Source organism: Bison bison, unplaced genomic scaffold, assembly GCF_000754665.1.
Source record: "Bison bison bison isolate TAMUID 2011002044 unplaced genomic scaffold, Bison_UMD1.0 scf7180017864266, whole genome shotgun sequence".
Taxonomy (NCBI): Eukaryota; Metazoa; Chordata; class Mammalia; order Artiodactyla; family Bovidae; genus Bison; species Bison bison.
Genome location: NW_011494838.1, coordinates 2,382,367 through 2,388,611, shown reverse-complemented (window position 1 = coordinate 2,388,611; position 6,245 = coordinate 2,382,367). Strand labels below are relative to the sequence as shown.

At 56.3% G+C, this 6,245-nt stretch overlaps 1 long non-coding RNA gene across 1 annotated transcript in view; it reads left to right on the top strand.

Annotated features, from left to right (window-relative positions):
* Positions 1–6,245, top strand: part of LOC104994761 — a 32,592-nt gene that overhangs the window by 11,582 nt on the left and 14,765 nt on the right. Inside the window, exon 2 of the long non-coding RNA XR_825988.1 lies at positions 1,671–1,758. This is a non-coding gene — a long non-coding RNA (uncharacterized LOC104994761). The remainder of the gene's footprint in view (positions 1–1,670; positions 1,759–6,245) is intronic.

The following is a 6,245-nucleotide window of genomic DNA, read 5'->3' as shown; positions in this document are numbered from 1 at the left end:
TGGGGTCGCAGAGTCGGACACGACTGAAGTGACTTGGCAGCAGCAGCTGTGTGTTCATCTACCCCACGGAACTGGGAAGTTTCTATGGAACTCTTTGAAGGGAGCCCACGAAGGTGGCACTTAACTCCAGGTCCCAGGGCCCAAATAAGCCCCCAGCCTCTTTCTGGATCTCTTGCTGTGCACTGGTGCTGCTCACGATGTAGAAAGCCCCAGGGATGTCTGGGCCGTCTACTGTCAGCTAAGAATAGGGTTCACTCGCATCTTAATCCAGGGAGCCTGCAGGGCCCCGCTGCCTTTGGGATCTTGGAGTCTCTCCGCCTGGCTTGGAGAAGCTGGTTTGGGCAGAGCCCTTTTCCAGTTCAGGCAGGAGCCAGTTTGCTCAGCGGCTCCCTGAATGTGGCTGACTGGGAGTCTGGGAGTGACGAAGGGTGAAGACCCCGGGTGTCTCTGAAAGTGTGGGTGCTGAAAGCTTGGGGCTGCACAAACCACTCTGGGTGCGCGTGGGCTGGCCCTGCTTTGGTCACTCAGCGTACACCCACGGGTCCTCCTGTTTGCCAGGTCACGTGCCAGGCCTGGGCTTCAGAGGCAGAGCAACCTCACGGAGCCCATGGTCTCATGGGAGAGAAGGATCATCAGCGTATGATGGTAATACAGTCTTGCAACAGTGGAGCAACGCTAGGCATAGAGGTGGGAATACGGCATGTGAGAGGCTTGGCTCCGCAGTCTGCATAAGTACAGCATGAGACAGATACACTTTTTAGAAGCAGACTGAGAGTTAAGTGGTAGAGTAAGCACATACATTATTCAGAATCCTTGACATATTTTATCTCATTTGATCTTCATAAGAGTTCAGACACGATTGAGCGACTTTCACTCATTCACTCACTCACTCAATGACCTCATGGGGTAGGTTCTAACACCTACCCCACAATTCCTGTTTTACAGAGAATGAAACTGAGGCTCAGAAAGGTGACGTAACTTGATTGTTACATGTTAGGTAAATGAAGGGCCCTTTGGTCTAACTTCACGATCTTAAGCCACAGTTCTGAAGCTGACCATAAGCTGAATTCAGTCATACAATGGGGTTACTTTAAATGCTCATGGGATTTTTGGCTGTATTAATAGAGGCATGGCGTCTAGAATGATGGAGGTGAGAGTTCTGCTGCCCTGCCCTGAAGAGAGCTCATCCAAGTGTTTAATTCTGGGTCTTGCGCTGTCGGTGGGGACAGGGTTCATTTAAAGTAGATCAGGGAAGCCGGGGGAGGGAAGCAGACACCTTGATCTCAGGAAGAGCTGGAGCAAAAGGGGTAGGAGACTCGAGGGGCCCAGGGTTACCGTCTTCAAGTCTCTGAGGGGCCACTGGGAAACGGGGTGCCAGACCTGCTCCGGGTGAGCCCAGAGGGTAGAGTTAGGCCCAGCGTGTAACGGGGCATGGGCAGAGAGAATTCCAGCACATCCCAGCAACAGTGCTCTTAACCAGCCGGACTCTTGAATAGAAGGTTTGCAGCCTTGGCAGGAAGTGAGGGCCCCACTGCTGGAGGTGTGCATGCAGGGGCATGTGACCCTGGATGGGGGGTGGTGGGGGCTGGGGAGGAGCTGAAGCATGAAATGGGCTCTGACCAGATGACCTTGAGCCCCTGAGCCTGGGAGTCTTGGCCCTTTCTTTACAGGTGGTGCTGCTAAGCCCCAGAGCCGCGCTTTCACCTTGGTGCCAAGCCCTTCCGACGGAGCCGCCCTCTTCACTCACAGCCCCACAAGGTAGGTAGAGCAGTGCAGCCACCGCTGGGTCCTCCTAAACCCAGCCTGGCTGCCGGGGGGTCTGGATGGGCCTGGGGAAGCAGCCGCTGGGCGCACACATGGTGCAAAGGCAGTCCCTGGGGTTTTTCTAGTAAAGCTCAGAGAGCATTCTGCCCTTGCTTCATTTGCTCCTCAGCCTCCCTAGAGAGGGAGGCCAGGCAAGGGTGATCCCTTGGGGAAGAGGCAAGAAGTGGGCTGGGTGCCAGGACTCCTGGGCCCCCACCCCGGGCTGTGCTGCTCCTGCGCTGGGTGACGGTAGGAAGGTGCTTGCCGTCTCCGGGCTGCTGGTAGCGCCTCGGTTGGAGGGTGGACTCCCACCGACGGTGGAATCCCATGAGGAGGAGGTGCAGGAATTCTTTGGAAGGGTGAGAAAAGCTGGGGTGCGGCTGCCAAGGCTCCGGGCTTGTTGACTGGAGGAGGAGTGAGAAGTGTGAGTCACAGGGAAGGTGCATGAGTCACACTCACCTGGGCCGGCCGGCAGGGCGGGGCCCACCTGACTATCAGATTCACAGGTGACCTGCTGGAGGAGGTGAAGAGGCAGGGCACGGAATGCAGAGTCCTCTGGCCAGAAGCAGGAGACCTGGCTCAGGTCCCAGTTCAGGCCTCGGTTTCTCTGCCTGTGAAATGGGTGCATTGGTCTCCCCCACCCACCTAACAAGGTTGTCGTGCGGACTGCATCAGCTCACAGATGCCGAAGGGCTTTGTGAGCTGGAAAAAGGGGAAGGATCATCGCTAGGGGGGTAACCTAGCTTCCCGTGTTGAAACAGAGAGAAGTGAGTTTCTGATAGTAACTGTGCGGAAAGACTGGGAAACACTGCTCTGGTGACCTTGACTGCCGAAAGGAGAAGGGGCCGAGAACCTCCAGGGCTTACTCATCCCCGCAGCCCGGCTGGCTTCCAGGCGGTGACGTGACAGGCCGACCACAGTTGGTGCTGTTCCTCTTTCCCCAAGCCCAGATGCAAGGGCCTTCCGATGCTGCGGCCTCAATGCTGGACTCCCACAGAGGGGGAACAGCCGCCTCCCAAGGGCACGAGACGAAGGGGCCTCCCCCAGCTGCCCAGATGGACCGGCAGGGGCCGCCCTGGCTCTGATGCTCTAGAGTCTGAGACTCAGAGCCTTGACAACTCCCAGAGCCCCATGGCCTGAGCGCTGTGTCCCCACAAGGGGTTATATTCTCTGAATGCTTTGGCAAGTGACACAGGAACCATCTTCTGCTTTCCCACTTCTGCAGAAGTGTGCAGCCGCTGTGCGCCTGTCAGCTGAGGGCTCTCTGCATCTTCACCCTGTCCCGCTGTCCCTGTGCTGGGCCCCGCCTCTCGCGCACTCCCCAGTGACCCCTCCGTGTCCACGCCTCCTGGTGTTTCCTCAGCTCTCCATGCCCCACCTCGCTGGAGCCCCGGGTGCCTCCTCCTCCTGGAAGCTCGCTCTCCTTTTTGCTTCTGGCAGGCCGCACCGTTCACTTTGTCTCCTACTTCTGCGGCCTCCCTAATTGGGGCCCTGGTTTTTTTTCCTCAAATGTTCAGCAGGAGTCTGACCACTTCCTGTCTGGTAAGACATAGAGGCTCATTCACTCATTGATTTGTTCATGCGTGTGTGCCTTCATTTGACAGGTATTTATTTAGGCCCTGGGCTGGGGGTTGGAGAATCAGCAAAGAATGAGATTTTCCCAACCCTCGTGGGTCTTACCGTCTTGGGTCTTATATAAGTTATTGTTGTTTAGTCGCTAAGTCGTGTCCAACTCTTTGCCACTCCAAGGACTGTAGCCTGCCAGGCTCCTCTGTCCATGGAATTCTTCAGGCCAGAATGCTGGAGTGGATAGCCATTCCCTTCTCCAGGGGATCTTCCCAAACTAGGGATCGAACCCGGGTCTCCTGCATTGGCAGGCGGATTCTTTACCGCTAAGCCCCCAGGGAAGCCCTACGGAATCCATTATACACAGAACAAACTCATCCCTTCTTCGGCTGTGAAGGAAGGGACCGGCGTTAGGAGAGCAGATGGGACTGGGCGGGTGTGATGGGCTCTTGTCTGGACAGATGAAGGAGAAAGATGGAAGGAACAGTGTGAGCGAGGGACAGTGTGAGGGAGAGGAAGGAGCTGGGAACAGAGCACGGCGAAGGGAGAAGGGCCTGGAGACCAGGTGACGCCTCCGTTGTGCAGGCCCTCAGGGGCCTTGGTTAGGGTTTGGAGTTTTATCTAGACCCCTGGGGAGGCACGGAGGTTTTAAAGTAGGGGAGAGTTTTGCCCCAATTTCAGGATTGGAACCCTTGAAAGAGACAGTCGCCAAGTCCCGCCCTGAGGAGCCCCGAGGCTGTAATTTTTGGCTTTTCCACACCGTGGCGTCCTGACACTGCGCCTCAGGATGAGGCTTGGTGTCGGCAGTCCTGGAAATGAGCCCTTTCCAGCATTCTCTGGGCTCCTTGCGTGTTTTCATTGTCGAGCTTCTGCATTGCAGAGCGGAGGTGAATCAAACCTGGGGGCCCTGGGAGATCCAGACTTGTGCTGGTTGTTGCCGGGGGCCCCGGGAGCCTCAGAGGGCTTCCCCGCCGAGTCTAGCGCTCTGCTGAGGGGTTGGCAAGGGAAGCAAAGGAGGCAAGTCCAGGCAAGGAAGGTGCACGTGCGAAAGCTCAGCCCCCTGGGGGTACCTCTGTGTTTGGGAGCTAGTGGGCAGAGTGGCTAAAGAGACTTTGAGTGCAGGGTCCTGACCCTCTGGATGCCAGGAGCCACGGCAGGTCTTGAGCTGAGGAGTTGCTTGAGCAATGAGATGTGAGGTCAGTTGGTGGGATGCAGAGGGGGTTGGAAAGAACGAATGTCACTGCGCGCAGCCTCGTCCCTCCCACCCACCTACACGCGCAGTAAATCGCTCCGGGCTGGTTTCTTTCCTGTCCTGTCGGTTCGTTCCCCCATTGGGCAGCCCTCCTCCGTTGTTTCACTGGGGTTTGGTTACAACCTGAACTCCAGAGGCCAACAAGTCCGAGCATTACTCTAGCTCTGACTTGCTCTGTGCCCCTTGACACACCCCCCTCAGTCCCAGTTTCCTCATCTGTGAAATGGGAATGACAGTAGGGTTGCTGAGGATTAATAATGGGGATGTGAAGTCCTAAGCACATGCCTGGTACCTGGTGATGGCTTCGTTATCCTTCCTTCCTTGTTGGTAGGTAATGGCTGAGTCCATGTCATCATCCATCCCTCTGTGACCATAAATCTGTAATTTGAACTGGAAACAAGGTGTCCCCGGAAGTCCTGAAAGAGGCCTCTAGTGGGACCCCGAGTGGTTTGGAAAAGCCTTTACGTTTCCCCACCGGGGTCTGGACCAGGGCTCGGCTGTCTTTTAGCCCCAGGACTCAGCTCAAGGCTGGCCTATCCCGGTTCTCTTAAATACTAAACAAACACACAAAAGTATTAATTAATTAAAAATAGTCATGAACCTTGGGCATCAACCTAGCAGCACCTTCATCTTATGATTGAGGAATCTGGGGCCCAGAGAGGGACGGTGACCCTTCCAAGGTCATCCAGCCTTTCAGTGGCAGGCCTAGACCTCACTCAAGTATTTATTGCAATTCTAATTTTTAAATGCCAGTCATTATTAACTTTAAAAAACCCCCAAGTCAACTGGGAAAGGGGTAACAGTGGCATGAGCATTTGAGGGTAGGGGTTACCCCGAGACAATTCTGGGGAGCATCCAGGCTGGAAGGGCCCCAGTGATACCATGTTCAACCTCCCAGTTTACATTTGGGGGAACTGAGGCCCAGAGAGGGGTAGTGGCTTGCTCTGGGTCCCCCGAGAGCAGAAAGCAGAAGAGCAGTCATAGGCCCACTGCCGTCATCTGCTGTGGGTGGGCGGCTCTTCCCCTCAGCCCACCGCCTCATGTTTAAGAGAGAGAGTTAGAACATGTGCAGTGGTCTCCCGAGGAAGTTTGGGGTTTTAATCGTGTCAGTGAGAAGGACCATTTCCGGAACCGTGCGTGCCCCAGTGGTGCCTGTGGAGTTGGGCCTGGCACAGCTATTTCAGACCAAACCACAGGGCCCTATTTATAGGCCGATGCGATTAGGTCGGTGTGGTTGGGAGAGGCTCGCCTGTCCTCTGCCCAGCCCAGCCATGGTGAAGGAAGAGTCCCTCAGGGGCGACTCTGACCCGTGGGTGAGTAGCTGGGGGTCTAGGTTGTCCCCAAAGCCTGCTTGAAAGAAGGACTCCAGGGTTCCCCATGCGGACTCCCCATTCAGCCGCTGGCCAGGCCCCGTGCAGAGATGAAACCGGCTCCAAGCCTGTTCTCTCTGGGCTGAAAAGATCCTCCCCTGCCTCAGAGCAGGCCAGGACCTCTCGCAGCCAGGCCGCGCACCCCAGGCCCGCCTAGCCAGCGTTTGCATTCTGCTGTGGGGGCCACACCTCTGAGCCTTTGCTTCTGCTGTTCCTGCCCCCTGTCTGCAGGCTCCCTGCTCCCCAGAGACAAA